A 22,118-nucleotide genomic window follows, 5' to 3' on the forward strand; every position below is an offset into this window, starting at 1 on the left:
ACACTTACATACAGACACTTACATACGGACACTAAGACACTTACATACAGACACTTACACACAGACATTTACATACAGATACTTACATACAGACACTTACATACAGACACTTACATACAAACACTGTGACACTGACATACAGACACTTACATACAGACACTTACATTGAGACACTTACATACAGAAACTTACATAGAGACACTACTTACAGACACTTACATACAGAAGCTTACATACAGACACTTACATACAGACACTGAGACACTTACATACAGACACTTACATACAGACACTGAGACACTTACATACAGACACTTACAAACATACACTTACATACAGAAACTTACATACAGACACTTAGATACAGATACTTACATACAGACACTGAGACACTTACATACAGACACTTACATACAGACACTTAAATACAGACACTGAGACACTTACATAGACACATAAAGACGCTTACATACAGACACTTACATACAGACACTGAGACACTTACATACAGACACTTACATACAGACACTGTGACACTGACATACAGACACTTACATACAGACACTTACATTGAGACACTTACATACAGAAACGTACATACAGACACTGAGACACTTACATAGAGACACTACTTACAGACACTTACATACAGAAGCTTACATACAGACACTTACATACAGACACTGAGACACTTACATACAGACACTTACATACAGACACTGAGACACTTACATACAGACACTTACATACAGGCACTTATATACAGACACTTACATACAGACACTTACAAACAGGCACTTACATACAGACACTTACATACAGACACTTACAACCATACACTTACATACAGAAACTTACATACAGACACTTACATACAGATACTTACATACAGACACTTACAGACACTTACATACAGCCACTTACATACAGACACTTACATACAGACACTTACATACAGACACAAACAGACACTTACATACAGACACTTACATACAGACACTAAGACACTTACATACAGACACTTACACACAGACATTTACATACAGATACTTACATACAGACACTTACATACAGACACTTACATACAGACACTGTGACACTGACATACAGACACTTACATACAGACACTTACATTGAGACACTTACATACAGAAACTTACATAGAGACACTACTTACAGACACTTACATACAGAAGCTTACATACAGACACTTACATACAGACACTGAGACACTTACATACAGACACTTACATACAGACACTGAGACACTTACATACAGACACTTACATACAGGCACTTATATACAGACACTTACATACAGACACTTACAAACATACACTTACATACAGAAACTTACATACAGACACTTAGATACAGATACTTACATACAGACACTTACAGACACTTACATACAGCCACTTACATACAGATGCTTACATACAGACACTTACATACAGACACTTACATACAGACACAAACAGACACTTACATACAGACACTTACATACAGACACTAAGACACTTACATACAGACACTTACACACAGACATTTACATACAGATACTTACATACAGACACTTACATACAGACACTTACATACAGACACTTACATACAGACACTTACATACAGACCCTTACATACAGACACTTAGACACTTACATACTGACACTTACATACAGACTCTTACATAGAGACACTTACATACAGACACTTAGACACGTACATACAGACACTTGCATACAGACTCTTACATAAAGACACTTACATACAGACAATTACATACAGACACTTACCTTGAGACACGTACATACAGACACTTACATACAGACACTTACATTGAGACACTTACATACAGACACATACAGACACTGAGACACTTACATAGAGACACTACTTACAGACACTTACATACAGAAGCTTACATACAGACACTTACATACAGACACTTATATACAGACACTTACATACAGACACTTACATACAGGCACTTATATACAGACACTTACATACAGACACTTACAAACAGGCACTTACATACAGACACTTACATACAGACACTTACAAACATACACTTACATACAGAAACTTACATACAGATACTTACATACAGACACTTACAGACACTTACATACAGCCACTTACATGAAGACACTTACATACAGACACTTACATACAGACCCTTACATACAGACACTTAGACAATTACATACTGACACTTACATACAGACTCTTACATAGAGATACTTACATACAGACACTTAGACACGTACATACAGACACTTGCATACAGACTCTTACATAAAGACACTTACATACAGACAATTACATACAGACACTTACCTTGAGACACGTACATACAGACACTTACATTGAGACACTTACATACAGACACTTACATACAGACACTGAGACACTTACATAGAGACACTACTTACAGACACTTACATACAGAAGCTTACATACAGACACTTACATACAGACACTTATATACAGACACTTACATACAGACACTTACATACAGACACTTACATACAGACACTTACATACAGACACTGAAACACTTACATAGACACATACAGAAAGTTACATACACTTACATACAGACACATACAGACACTTACATACACTTACATACAGACACTGAGACACTTACATACAGACACTTACATACAGACACTGAGACACTTACATACAGACACTTACATACAGGCACTTATATACAGACACTTACATACAGACACTTACAAACAGGCACTTACATACAGACACTTACATACAGACACTTACAAACATACACTTACATACAGACACTTACATACAGATACTTACATACAGACACTTACAGACACTTACATACAGCCACTTACATGAAGACACTTACATACAGACACTTACATACAGACCCTTACATACAGACACTTAGACACTTACATACTGACACTTACATACAGACTCTTACATAGAGATACTTACATACAGACACTTAGACACGTACATACAGACACTTGCATACAGACTCTTACATAAAGACACTTACATACAGACAATTACATACAGACACTTACCTTGAGACACGTACATACAGACACTTACATACAGACACTTACATTGAGACACTTACATACAGACACTTACATACAGACACTGAGACACTTACATAGAGACACTACTTACAGACACTTACATACAGAAGCTTACATACAGACACTTACATACAGACACTTATATACAGACACTTACATACAGACACTTACATACAGACACTTACATACAGACACTTACATACAGACACTGAAACACTTACATAGACACATACAGAAAGTTACATACACTTACATACATACACTTACATACAGACACTTACATACACTTACATACAGACACTGAGACACTTACATACAGACACTTACATACAGACACTTAAATACAGACACTGAGACACTTACATAGACACATACAGACGCTTACATACAGACACTTACATACAGACACTGAGACACTTACATTCAGACACTTACATACAGACACTGTGACACTGACATACAGACACTTACATACAGACACTTACATTGAGACACTTACATACAGAAACTTACATACAGACACTGAGACACTTACATAGAGACACTACTTACAGACACTTACATACAGAAGCTTACATACAGACACTTACATACAGACACTGAGACACTTACATACAGACACTTACATACAGGCACTTATATACAGACACTTACATACAGACACTTACAAACAGGCACTTACATACAGACACTTACATACAGACACTTACAACCATACACTTACATACAGAAACTTACATACAGACACTTACATACAGATACTTACATACAGACACTTACAGACACTTACATACAGACACTTACATACAGACACTTACATACAGACACTTACATACAGACACTTACATACAGACACAAACAGACACTTACATACAGACACTTACATACGGACACTAAGACACTTACATACAGACACTTACACACAGACATTTACATACAGATACTTACATACAGACACTTACATACAGACACTTACATACAAACACTGTGACACTGACATACAGACACTTACATACAGACACTTACATTGAGACACTTACATACAGAAACTTACATAGAGACACTACTTACAGACACTTACATACAGAAGCTTACATACAGACACTTACATACAGACACTGAGACACTTACATACAGACACTTACATACAGACACTGAGACACTTACATACAGACACTTACAAACATACACTTACATACAGAAACTTACATACAGACACTTAGATACAGATACTTACATACAGACACTGAGACACTTACATACAGACACTTACATACAGACACTTAAATACAGACACTGAGACACTTACATAGACACATAAAGACGCTTACATACAGACACTTACATACAGACACTGAGACACTTACATACAGACACTTACATACAGACACTGTGACACTGACATACAGACACTTACATACAGACACTTACATTGAGACACTTACATACAGAAACGTACATACAGACACTGAGACACTTACATAGAGACACTACTTACAGACACTTACATACAGAAGCTTACATACAGACACTTACATACAGACACTGAGACACTTACATACAGACACTTACATACAGACACTGAGACACTTACATACAGACACTTACATACAGGCACTTATATACAGACACTTACATACAGACACTTACAAACAGGCACTTACATACAGACACTTACATACAGACACTTACAACCATACACTTACATACAGAAACTTACATACAGACACTTACATACAGATACTTACATACAGACACTTACAGACACTTACATACAGCCACTTACATACAGACACTTACATACAGACACTTACATACAGACACAAACAGACACTTACATACAGACACTTACATACAGACACTAAGACACTTACATACAGACACTTACACACAGACATTTACATACAGATACTTACATACAGACACTTACATACAGACACTTACATACAGACACTGTGACACTGACATACAGACACTTACATACAGACACTTACATTGAGACACTTACATACAGAAACTTACATAGAGACACTACTTACAGACACTTACATACAGAAGCTTACATACAGACACTTACATACAGACACTGAGACACTTACATACAGACACTTACATACAGACACTGAGACACTTACATACAGACACTTACATACAGGCACTTATATACAGACACTTACATACAGACACTTACAAACATACACTTACATACAGAAACTTACATACAGACACTTAGATACAGATACTTACATACAGACACTTACAGACACTTACATACAGCCACTTACATACAGATGCTTACATACAGACACTTACATACAGACACTTACATACAGACACAAACAGACACTTACATACAGACACTTACATACAGACACTAAGACACTTACATACAGACACTTACACACAGACATTTACATACAGATACTTACATACAGACACTTACATACAGACACTTACATACAGACACTTACATACAGACACTTACATACAGACCCTTACATACAGACACTTAGACACTTACATACTGACACTTACATACAGACTCTTACATAGAGACACTTACATACAGACACTTAGACACGTACATACAGACACTTGCATACAGACTCTTACATAAAGACACTTACATACAGACAATTACATACAGACACTTACCTTGAGACACGTACATACAGACACTTACATACAGACACTTACATTGAGACACTTACATACAGACACATACAGACACTGAGACACTTACATAGAGACACTACTTACAGACACTTACATACAGAAGCTTACATACAGACACTTACATACAGACACTTATATACAGACACTTACATACAGACACTTACATACAGACACTTACATACAGACACTTACATACAGACACTGAAACACTTACATAGACACATACAGAAACTTACATACACTTACATACAGACACTTACATACAGACACTTACATACACTTACATACAGACACTGAGACACTTACATACAGACACTTACATACAGACACTTAAATACAGACACTGAGACACTTACATAGACACATACAGACGCTTACATACAGACACTTACATACAGACACTGAGACACTTACATAGACACTTACATACAGAAACTTACATACACTTACATACAGACACTTACATACAGACACTTATATACAGACACTTACATACAGACAGTTACATACAGACACTTACATACAGACACTTACATACAGACACTGAAACACTTACATAGACACTTACATACAGAAACTTACATACACTTACATACAGACACTGAGACACTTACATACAGACACTTACATACAGACACTTACATACACTTACATACAGACACTTACATACAGACACTTATATACAGACACTTACATACAGACACTTACATACAGACACTGAGACACTTACATAGACACTTACATACAGAAACTTACATACAGAAACTTACATACACTTACATACAGACACTTACATACAGACACTTATATACAGACACTTACATACAGACAGTTACATACAGACACTTACATACAGACACTTACATACAGACACTGAAACACTTACATAGACACTTACATACAGAAACTTACATACACTTACATACATACACTGAGACACTTACATACAGACACTTACATACAGACACTTACATACACTTACATACAGACACTGAGACACTTACATACAGACACTTACATACAGACACTTAAATACAGACACTGAGACACTTACATAGACACATACAGACGCTTACATACAGACACATACAGACACTGAGACACTTACATACAGACACTTACATACAGACACTGTGACACTGACATACAGACACTTACATACAGACACTTACATTGAGACACTTACATACAGAAACTTACATAGAGACACTACTTACAGACACTTACATACAGAAGCTTACATACAGACACTTACATACAGACACTGAGACACTTACATACAGACACTTACATACAGACACTGAGACACTTACATACAGACACTTACATACAGGCACTTATATACAGACACTTACATACAGACACTTACAAACAGGCACTTACATACAGACACTTACATACAGACACTTACAAACATACACTTACATACAGAAACTTACATACAGACACTTACATACAGAAGCTTACATACAGACACTTACATACAGACACTTATATACAGACACTTACATACAGACACTTACATACAGACACTTACATACAGACACTTACATACAGACACTGAAACACTTACATAGACACATACAGAAAGTTACATACACTTACATACAGACACTTACATACAGACACTTACATACACTTACATACAGACACTGAGACACTTACATACAGACACTTACATACAGACACTGAGACACTTACATACAGACACTTACATACAGGCACTTATATACAGACACTTACATACAGACACTTACAAACAGGCACTTACATACAGACACTTACATACAGCCACTTACATGAAGACACTTACATACAGACACTTACATACAGACCCTTACATACAGACACTTAGACACTTACATACTGACACTTACATACAGACTCTTACATAGAGATACTTACATACAGACACTTAGACACGTACATACAGACACTTGCATACAGACTCTTACATAAAGACACATACATACAGACAATTACATACAGACACTTACCTTGAGACACGTACATACAGACACTTACATACAGACACTTACATTGAGACACTTACATACAGACACTTACATACAGACACTGAGACACTTACATAGAGACACTACTTACAGACACTTACATACAGAAGCTTACATACAGACACTTACATACAGACACTTATATACAGACACTTCCATACAGACACTTACATACAGACACTTACATACAGACACTTACATACAGCCACTGAAACACTTACATAGACACATACAGAAAGTTACATACACTTACATACAGACACTTACATACAGACACTTACATACACTTACATACAGACACTGAGACACTTACATACAGACACTTACATACAGACACTTACATACACTTACATACAGACACTGAGACACTTACATACAGACACTTACATACAGACACTTAAATACAGACACTGAGACACTTACATAGACACATACAGACGCTTACATACAGACACTTACATACAGACACTGAGACACTTACATACAGACACTTACATACAGACACTGTGACACTGACATACAGACACTTACATACAGACACTTACATTGAGACACTTACATACAGAAACTTACATACAGACACTGAGACACTTACATAGAGACACTACTTACAGACACTTACATACAGAAGCTTACATACAGACACTTACATACAGACACTGAGACACTTACATACAGACACTTACATACAGACACTGAGACACTTACATACAGACACTTACATACAGGCACTTATATACAGACACTTACATACAGACACTTACAAACAGGCACTTACATACAGACACTTACATACAGACACTTACAACCATACACTTACATACAGAAACTTACATACAGACACTTACATACAGATACTTACATACAGACACTTACAGACACTTACATACAGCCACTTATACAGACACTTACATACGGACACTTACATACAGACACTTACATACAGACACAAACAGACACTTACATACAGACACTTACATACAGACACTAAGACACTTACATACAGACACTTACACACAGACATTTACATACAGATACTTACATACAGACACTTACATACAGACACTTACATACAGACACTAACATACAGACACTTACATATAGACACTTACATACAGACCCTTACATACAGACACTTAGACACTTACATACAGACACTTACATACAGACTCTTACATAGAGATACTTACATACAGACACTTAGACACGTACATACAGACACTTACATACAGACTCTTACATAAAGACACTTACATACAGACAATTACATACAAACACTTACATTGAGACACTTACATACAGACACTTACATACAGACACTTACATTGAGACACTTACATACAGACACTTACATACAGACACTGAGACACTTACATAGAGACACCACTTACATATACTTACATACAGAAGCTTACATACAGACACTTACATACAGACACTGAGACACTTACATACAGACACTTACATACAGACACTGAGACACTTACATACAGACACTTACATACAGGCACTTATATACAGACACTTACATACAGACACTTACATACAGACACTGACATACAGACACTTACATACAGACACTTACATACAGACACTTACAAACACACACTGACATACAGACACTGAGACTTACATACAGACACTTACATACAGACACTTACATACAGACACTTACATACAGATACTGAGACACTTACATACAGACACTTACATACAGACACTTACATACAGACACTTACATACAGACACTTACATACAGGCACTTACATACAGACACTTACATAGACACTTACATACAGACACTTACATACTGACACTTACAAACAGACACTGAGACACTTACATACAGACACTTACATACAAACACTTACATACAGACATTTACATACAGACACTTACATACAGACCCTTACATACAGACACTTAGACAATTACATACAGACACTTACATACAGACTCTTACATAAAGACACTTACATACAGACACTTAGACACTTACATACAGACACTTACATACATTCTTGCATAAAGACACTTACATACAGACAATTACATACAGACACTTACATTAAGACACTGAGACACTTACATAGACACTTACATACAGACACTTACATACAGACACTGAGACACTTACATAGACACTTACATACAGATGCTTACATACACTTACATACAGACACTGAGACACTTACATACAGACACTTACATACAGACACTTACATACAGATACTGAGACACTTACATAGACACATACAGACGCTTACATACAGACACTTACATACAGACACTGAGACACTTACATACAGACACTTACATACAGACCATTACATACAGACACTGACATACAGACACTTACAGACACTTACATACAGAAACAAACATACAGACACTTACATACAGACACTTACATAAAGACACTTACATAGACACTGAGACACTTACATACAGACACTTACATACAGACACTTACAGACACTTACATACAGACACTTACATACAGACACTGACATACAGACACTTACAGACACTTACATACAGACACTTATATACAGACAGACACTTACATACAGACACTTACATACTGACACTTACAAACAGACACTGAGACACTTACATACACACACTTACATACAGACACTTACATACAGACACTTACATACAGACACTTACATACAGACACTTACATACAGACACTTACATACAGGCACTTACATACAGACACTTACATACAGACACTTACATACAGACACATACTGACACTTACAAACAGACACTGGGACACTTACATACAGACACTTACATACAAACACTTACATACAGACACTTACATACAGACACTTACATACAGACCCTTACATACAGACACTTAGACAATTACATACAGACACTTACATACAGACTCTTACATAAAGACACTTACATACAGACACTTAGACACTTACATACAGACACTTACATACACTCTTGCATAAAGACACTTACATACAGACAATTACATACAGACACTTACATTAAGACACTGAGACACTTACATAGACACTTACATACAGACACTTACATACAGACACTGAGACACTTACATAGACACTTACATACAGATGCTTACATACACTTACATACAGACACTGAGACACTTACATACAGACACTTACATACAGACACTTACATACAGATACTGAGACACTTACATAGACACATACAGACGCTTACATACAGACACTTACATACAGACACTGAGACACTTACATACAGACACTTACATACAGACCATTACATACAGACACTGACATACAGACACTTACAGACACTTACATACAGAAACAAACATACAGACACTTACATACAGACACTTACATAAAGACACTTACATAGACACTGAGACACTTACATACAGACACTTACATACAGACACTTACAGACACTTACATACAGACACTTACATACAGACACTGACATACAGACACTTACAGACACTTACATACAGACACTTATATACAGACAGACACTTACATACAGACACTTACATACTGACACTTACAAACAGACACTGAGACACTTACATACACACACTTACATACAGACACTTACATACAGACACTTACATACAGACACTTACATACAGACACTTACATACAGACACTTACATACAGACACTTACATACAGACACTTACATACAGACACATACTGACACTTACAAACAGACACTGAGACACTTACATACAGACACTTACATACAAACACTTACATACAGACACTTACATACAGACACTTACATACAGACCCTTACATACAGACACTTAGACAATTACATACAGACACTTACATACAGACTCTTACATAAAGACACTTACATACAGACACTTAGCCACTTACATACAGACACTTACATACACTCTTGCATAAAGACACTTACATACAGACAATTACATACAGACACTTACATTAAGACACTGAGACACTTACATAGACACTTACATACAGACACTTACATACAGACACTGAGACACTTACATAGACACTTACATACAGATGCTTACATACACTTACATACATACACTGAGACACTTACATACAGACACTTACATACAGACACTGAGACACTTACATATACACATACAGATGCTTACATACAGACACTTACATACAGACACTGAGACACTTACATACAGACACTTACATACAGACCATTACTTACAGACACTGACATACAGACACTTACAGACACTTACATACAGAAACAAACATACAGACACTTACATACAGACACTTACATAAAGACACTTACATAGACACTGAGACACTTACATACAGACACTTACATACAGACACTTACAGACACTTACATACAGACACTGACATACAAACACTTACAGACACTTACATACAGACACTTACATACAGACAGACACTTACATACAGACACTTACATACTGACACTTACAAACAGACACTGAGACACTTACATACACACACTTACATACAGACACTTACATACAGACAGACACTTACATACAGACACATACGCACAGACACTTACGTACATACACTTGCGTACAGACACTTATGTACAGACACTTACATAAAGACACTTACATACAGACAATTACATACAAACACTTACATACAGACACTAAGACACTTACATACAGACACTTACATACATACACTTACATACAGACACTGAGACACTTACATACAGACACTTACATACAGACACTTACATACAGACACTGAGACACTTACATACAGACACTTCCATACAGACACTGAGACACTTACATACAGACACTTACATACAGACACTTACATACAGACACTGAGACACTTACATACAGACACTTACATACAGACACTGAGACATTTACATACAGACACTTACATAAAGACACTTAGACACTTACATAGACACTTACATACAGACGCTTACATACAGACACTTACATACAGACACTGAGACACTTACATAGACACTTACATACAGATGCTTACATACACTTACATACATACACTGAGACACTTACATACAGACACTTACATACAGACACTGAGACACTTACATATACACATACAGATGCTTACATACAGACACTTACATACAGACACTGAGACACTTACATACAGACACTTACATACAGACCATTACATACAGACACTGACATACAGACACTTACAGACACTTACATACAGAAACAAACATACAGACACTTACATACAGACACTTACATAAAGACACTTACATAGACACTGAGACACTTACATACAGACACTTACATACAGACACTTACAGACACTTACATACAGACACTGACATACAAACACTTACAGACACTTACATACAGACACTTACATACAGACAGACACTTACATACAGACACTTACATACTGACACTTACAAACAGACACTGAGACACTTACATACACACACTTACATACAGACACTTACATACAGACAGACACTTACATACAGACACATACGCACAGACACTTACGTACATACACTTGCGTACAGACACTTATGTACAGACACTTACATAATGACACTAACATACAGACACTTACGTACAGACACTTACGTACAGACACGTACAGACACTTACGTACAGACACTTACATAAACTTACATACAGACACACAGACACTTACCAACAGACACTTACATACAGACACTTACATACAGACACTTACATACAGACACTTACATACAGACACTTACATACAGACACTTACATACAGACAAGTATACACTTACTTACAGACACTTACATACAAACACTTACATACAGACACACAGCTACTTACATACAGACACTTACATACAGACACTTTCATACAGACACTTACATACAGACACTTACATACATAAACTTACATACAGACACTTACATACAGACACTTACAGACACTTACATACAGACACTTACATACAGACACTTACATACAGACACTTACATACATACACTTACATACAGACACACAAACACTTACATACAGACACTTAGACACTTACATACAGACACATACAGACAATTACATACAGACACTTACATACAGACACTTACATACAGACACTTACATACAGACACCTACATACAGACACTGCGACACTTACATACAGACACTGCGACACTTACATACAGACACTTACATATAGACACTTACATACAGACACTGAGACACTTACATACAGACACTTACATACAGACACTTACATACAGACACTTACATACTGACACAAACAGACACTGAGACACTTACATACAGACACTTGCATACAGACACTTACATACAGATACTGAGACACTTACATACAGACACTTACATACAGACACTTACATACAGACACTTACATACAAACACTTACATACAGACACTTACATACAGACACTTACATACAGGCACTTACATACAGACACTTTCATAGACACTTACATACAGACACTTACATACTGACACTTACAAACAGACACTGAGACACTTACATACAGACACTTACATACAAACACTTACATACAGACACTTACATACAGACAGACACTTACATACAGACACTTACATACATACACTTACATACAGACACTTACATACAGATACTGAGACACTTACATACAGACACTTACATACAGACACTGAGACACTTACATACAGACACTTACATACAGGCACTTATATACAGACACTTACATACAGACACTTACAAACATACACTTACATACAGAAACTTACATACAGACACTTAGATACAGATACTTACATACAGACACTTACAGACACATACATACAGCCACTTACATACAGATGCTTACATACAGACACTTACATACAGACACTTACATACAGACACAAACAGACACTTACATACAGACACTTACATACAGACACTAAGACACTTACATACAGACACTTACACACAGACATTTACATACAGATACTTACATACAGACACTTACATACAGACACTTACATACAGACACTTACATACAGACACTTACATACAGACCCTTACATACAGACACTTAGACACTTACATACTGACACTTACATACAGACTCTTACATAGAGACACTTACATACAGACACTTAGACACGTACATACAGACACTTGCATACAGACTCTTACATAAAGACACTTACATACAGACAATTACATACAGACACTTACCTTGAGACACGTACATACAGACACTTACATACAGACACTTACATTGAGACACTTACATACAGACACATACAGACACTGAGACACTTACATAGAGACACTACTTACAGACACTTACATACAGAAGCTTACATACAGACACTTACATACAGACACTTATATACAGACACTTACATACAGACACTTACATACAGACACTTACATACAGACACTTACATACAGACACTGAAACACTTACATAGACACATACAGAAACTTACATACACTTACATACAGACACTTACATACAGACACTTACATACACTTACATACAGACACTGAGACACTTACATACAGACACTTACATACAGACACTTAAATACAGACACTGAGACACTTACATAGACACATACAGACGCTTACATACAGACACTTACATACAGACACTGAGACACTTACATAGACACTTACATACAGACACTTATATACAGACACTTACATACAGACAGTTACATACAGACACTTACATACAGACACTTACATACAGACACTGAAACACTTACATAGACACTTACATACAGAAACTTACATACACTTACATACAGACACTGAGACACTTACATACAGACACTTACATACAGACACTTACATACACTTACATACAGACACTTACATACAGACACTTATATACAGACACTTACATACAGACACTTACATACAGACACTGAGACACTTACATAGACACTTACATACAGAAACTTACATACAGAAACTTACATACACTTACATACAGACACTTACATACAGACACTTATATACAGACACTTACATACAGACAGTTACATACAGACACTTACATACAGACACTTACATACAGACACTGAAACACTTACATAGACACTTACATACAGAAACTTACATACACTTACATACATACACTGAGACGCTTACATACAGACACTTACATACAGACACTTACATACACTTACATACAGACACTGAGACACTTACATACAGACACTTACATACAGACACTTAAATACAGACACTGAGACACTTACATAGACACATACAGACGCTTACATACAGACACATACAGACACTGAGACACTTACATACAGACACTTACATACAGACACTGTGACACTGACATACAACAACAACAACAACAACCGCCATTCGCCACTAAGTGGCGGTGACGTCACCACGACGCTTGTGCCAGGCTATGTGCACCCTGAGGCCACGTGAAGTGTCGAACGCCCGCTGGCAGGAGGTCACGGGGCAGACCCAGGTGCCACGGGTCGACTGACTGAGATGACTGGCTGATGCACCACCTGTGCCCCCTACTGTGCCAACCTGCTGTGCTTTAGCCACCCGGCGCTCCGCTCGCTGTTGTGAGCGTCGCTCCTCCGCCCTCCGTTGTTGTTGGAGGGCGACTGCCTCCAACTGCCCAGTAGCATCCTTCACGAGCCTCCTCCACAGAGGCCGATCTTGACACCGCTGGTACCAGTCATCGGCAAGTCCACTCAGCTCCACGTCCTCCTGTACCACATCACTCCATCTCTTCTCTAGCCCGTGCCGCGCCCGCTTAGCCCCCTCAATCCGGCCAAACAAAAGCTGTTTCGGCATGCGGTGGCTGGGCATGCGGGCTACATGACCCAGCCATCGCAGCCTTGCCTGCCTGAGGAGCTCACCGATGGGACCCTGCCCAGATCTTTCAAGGATTTGTGAGCTCCTCACCAAATCCAGTCTGGTTAAACCCAGGATGGATCGTAGGCAGGTCAGCCTAAATGTTTCTAACCGGCGAAGATGTTCCATTAGGGGGGTCCACGTTTCGCAAGCGTAGAGAAGGGAGGGAATGACCGTGGCCGAGAAGACCTGAAGCTTAGTGCGGAGCGACAGACCAGGTAGCTTCCACACAGCGTTACGCAACCGATGAAAAGATATTGCCGCTCGACTGATTCGGAGTGAGACCTCTGCTGTTAAACTGGAGCCAGTCATAAGCACACTGCCCAGGTATGGGAAACTCTCCACTCTCTCCACAACTGCCCCATCACCGATTGGGAGTTGTGGGGGTGGAGTGTCCGACGGTACAAAATACCCAGGCAGGTGCTTAGTTTTGGTGGGGCTGATGGTAAGGCCCCACCTCTTAGTGGCACGCTCCAGTCTCAGCAGCAGCGTCTCCAACTCCTCCTCTGACTGAGCAGCTATTACCAAGTCATCAGCATACATAACGTGGTTGAGCAATAGGGAGCCATCCCTTGACCGCACCCGGGCATCGATTAGCCTCCCATTATATCTGTACCATATGGAGATTCCCCCGGTACAGCTATTGAAGGCTTCACGAACTACGTGGTCAAAATAGATGTTAAATAATGTGGGAGCCAGAGGACATCCCTGTCGCACCCCAAGGTGTACAGGGAATGGCTCTGACTCCCGGCCACGTAGTTTTACCCGGGCCCGCTCACCATCATGAAGGTCCTTAATGATCGTGAGCAGAGGGTCAGGTACTCCAAAAGCACGAAGAACGACCCAGAGCCCAGGCCTACTGATGGTATCATAGGCCTTGACCAGGTCAATAAAGCAGAGATGTAGGTCTTGTTGGAATTCCCTACACCTCTGCTGTAGCAGACGGACAGAAAATATGGCATCTGTGCAGGACCGCCCTTTCCTGAAACCGCATTGGGGCTCCGCAAGCCTCTCCTCAGCGTGCCTGGCAAGGCGATGCTGAATAATCCTTGCCAGGACCTTTCCCGGCACACTGAGGAGTGAGATGCCCCTGTAGTTGTTACAGTCTGTGCGGTCCCCCTTCTTAAAAAGGGGGACCACCAGGGCATCCTTCCAATCCTGCGGAACCCGTCCAGTGGTCCAGACTGTTGTTATGATGTCATATAGGGCAGTCTGTGCACAAACGCCACCCTCCCTCAGCATTTCGCTTGGGAGATCATCTCTGCCCGCTGCCTTTCCTGGTCTCAGACTCTGGATCGCCTTCAATACTTCCTCAGCAGATGGCACCTCAGCCAGCCACTCACAGGGGGTGACTTCATCCAATATTTGAGGCACCGCAGCCTCAGCAGGGTCATCCTCACTTTGTGCCACGATGTTTTCCTGGCTGTGGGATTTTCCCTCCCCCAGGACCTCACAGAAATGCTCAGCAAATCTGCGAACCTGTTCCTGGGGGTCGGAAATTGGATCACCGTTTTTTCCCCTAATGATGGTAATAGGTGTGGCGCTGCAGGTTACTTTTTTGATGGAGTTAAATAGCGATTTGTGATCACGGGCCACTGAGGCAGACTCCATCTCCTCAGCAACCCGCGACCACCACCCATCCTTGCAGCGCCTCACGGCTCTCCGAACCTCCGAGCGAAGGCTGCGGTAAGCCTCCTCATTCTCTGACGTGGGATTCTGTAGCCGATGACAGTGGGCCTGTCGCTTTTTCTCAACCATCCTGAACAACTCCTCTGTCATCCAGGGTGTCTGGGGAGGTCTGGACCGCGTACCCAAAGCAGCCATTGCAGCTGCATGAGTCACAGTCCTAAACCTCGCCCATTTACCCTCGACATCAGGAGGAGTCGGGGACGATGCCAATCCCAGCCGCAAGCGATGATGAAATTCTCGCTTGCAACTTTCATCAGATAACTGAGACCAGGCCACTTTAGGTTGGAATGGGGTCCTGGGTGTACACCCACCACCGGAGTGGAAGAATGGCAGGCGCATCTTACAGATGACTAGTCGATGGTCAGAGGGCAGATCAGCTCCACGGTAGGTCCTGGTGTCAAGGACATGGGCTCGCATTCGCTGGTCCGTCACTATGTAGTCCAGCAGATGTTCTTGCTTGGACCCGGCATGCATCCATGATGTTGTGTGGATGCGCCGATGCCGGAACAGCGTGTTGGTAATTACAAGCCCATGGGCTGCACAAAAATCTAGCAGCCTCCTACCGTTGTTATTGAGCTGATCTGGCCCATGCCCTCCAATCACTCCAGACCAGGTGCCAGTATCATGACCAACTCGGGCATTGAAGTCACCCAACATGATGACTCTATCCCGAGGGGCCACTTTAGCCAGCACCTGTGACAGGAGGTCATAGAAGGCATCTGACTCATCGGCTTTGCCTGCATCCCTCCACGGATGTTCATCTTCGGTGGGGGCATAAGTAACCACGACCACCATTCCTCGCCTCCGGTTGATGGGAAGGCGAGCCCAAAGTAGCCTGGGGCTTACAGCTTCCCACACCTCACCGCCACGCTCCCACGCCCCCTTCATTCTTTTATTCAAAAGAAGACCCACACCCTGTTGTTTGGCAGTCTGCTGCCCCGAGTAGAGGACTGTCCACCCCTCATGGTGGCAGGAGCCAGAGCCGGTCCACCGGACCTCCTGAATGCCGCATAGATCCAGGCGGTACCGGTCCAGCTCCCGACAGAGGAGTGGCAGCCTCTCCTCTGCAGTGAGCGTTCGAACATTCCACGTGGCCACCCGTAGTGGCTTTTCGTTGTTTCTGGAGTAGCCCCGAGGGTAGGTATTCAATCTCCTGGCTCCGCCAATTGGGGTTTGGCCAGGAGACGTCATAGACGCCTGGCCCCCCGGGGCCTCCGGCACAAGCTTAGTTGTTACATATTTCACTTTAATTCGTGGTTTTGTGGTAATTAATTGAAGGTGGAGGGGTTACCAGCCCCTCGCACCCGTCCAGAGCCCCCGTTTAGCCCCTGTGGTGGACACATATGCCATGAGGGGAGGAGCCAATCAAAAGTGGAACTCCCCCCACAGCACTGTCCACGACAGAGTTGCCCGTCCGGCACCGCGAGGAGGTAGGGGGTTGTTTTGCCACATACAGACACTTACTGACATACAGACACTTACATACAGACACTTACATTGAGACACTTACATACAGAAACTTACATAGAGACACTACTTACAGACACTTACATACAGAAGCTTACATACAGACACTTACATACAGACACTGAGACACTTACATACAGACACTTACATACAGACACTGAGACACTTACATACAGACACTTACATACAGGCACTTATATACAGACACTTACATACAGACACTTACAAACAGGCACTTACATACAGACACTTACATACAGACACTTACAAACATACACTTACATACAGAAACTTACATACAGACACTTACATACAGATACTTACATACAGACACTTACAGACACTTACATACAGCCACTTACATGAAGACACTTACATACAGACACTTACATACAGACCCTTACATACAGACACTTAGACACTTACATACTGACACTTACATACAGACTCTTACATAGAGATACTTACATACAGACACTTAGACACGTACATACAGACACTTGCATACAGACACTTACATTGAGACACTTACATACAGACACTTACATACAGACACTGAGACACTTACAATGAGACACTACTTACAGACACTTACATACAGAAGCTTACATACAGACACTTACATACAGACACTTATATACAGACACTTACATACAGACACTTACATACAGACACTTACATACAGACACTTACATACAGACACTGAAACACTTACATAGACACATACAGAAAGTTACATACACTTACATACAGACACTTACATACAGACACTTACATACACTTACATACAGACACTGAGACACTTACATACAGACACTTACATACAGACACTGAGACACTTACATACAGACACTTACATACAGGCACTTATATACAGACACTTACATACAGACACTTACAAACAGGCACTTACATACAGACACTTACATACAGCCACTTACATGAAGACACTTACATACAGACACTTACATACAGACCCTTACATACAGACACTTAGACACTTACATACTGACACTTACATACAGACTCTTACATAGAGATACTTACATACAGACACTTAGACACGTACATACAGACACTTGCATACAGACTCTTACATAAAGACACATACATACAGACAATTACATACAGACACTTACCTTGAGACACGTACATACAGACACTTACATACAGACACTTACATTGAGACACTTACATACAGACACTTACATACAGACACTGAGACACTTACATAGAGACACTACTTACAGACACTTACATACAGAAGCTTACATACAGACACTTACATACAGACACTTATATACAGACACTTCCATACAGACACTTACATACAGACACTTACATACAGACACTTACATACAGCCACTGAAACACTTACATAGACACATACAGAAAGTTACATACACTTACATACAGACACTTACATACAGACACTTACATACACTTACATACAGACACTGAGACACTTACATACAGACACTTACATACAGACACTTAAATACAGACACTGAGACACTTACATAGACACATACAGACGCTTACATACAGACACTTACATACAGACACTGAGACACTTACATACAGACACTTACATACAGACACTGTGACACTGACATACAGACACTTACATACAGACACTTACATTGAGACACTTACATACAGAAACTTACATACAGACACTGAGACACTTACATAGAGACACTACTTACAGACACTTACATACAGAAGCTTACATACAGACACTTACATACAGACACTGAGACACTTACATACAGACACTTACATACAGACACTGAGACACTTACATACAGACACTTACATACAGGCACTTATATACAGACACTTACATACAGACACTTACAAACAGGCACTTACATACAGACACTTACATACAGACACTTACAACCATACACTTACATACAGAAACTTACATACAGACACTTACATACAGATACTTACATACAGACACTTACAGACACTTACATACAGCCACTTATACAGACACTTACATACAGACACTTACATACAGACACTTACATACAGACACAAACAGACACTTACATACAGACACTTACATACAGACACTAAGACACTTACATACAGACACTTACACACAGACATTTACATACAGATACTTACATACAGACACTTACATACAGGCACTTACATACAGACACTAACATACAGACACTTACATATAGACACTTACATACAGACCCTTACATACAGACACTTAGACACTTACATACAGACACTTACATACAGACTCTTACATAGAGATACTTACATACAGACACTTAGACACGTACATACAGACACTTACATACAGACTCTTACATAAAGACACTTACATACAGACA

This window comes from Petromyzon marinus, unplaced genomic scaffold (assembly GCF_048934315.1).
Source record: "Petromyzon marinus isolate PM22_M1 ecotype Great Lakes invasive population unplaced genomic scaffold, UKy_Petmar_22M1.pri1.0 PM_G_Scaffold_53, whole genome shotgun sequence".
Taxonomy (NCBI): Eukaryota; Metazoa; Chordata; class Hyperoartia; order Petromyzontiformes; family Petromyzontidae; genus Petromyzon; species Petromyzon marinus.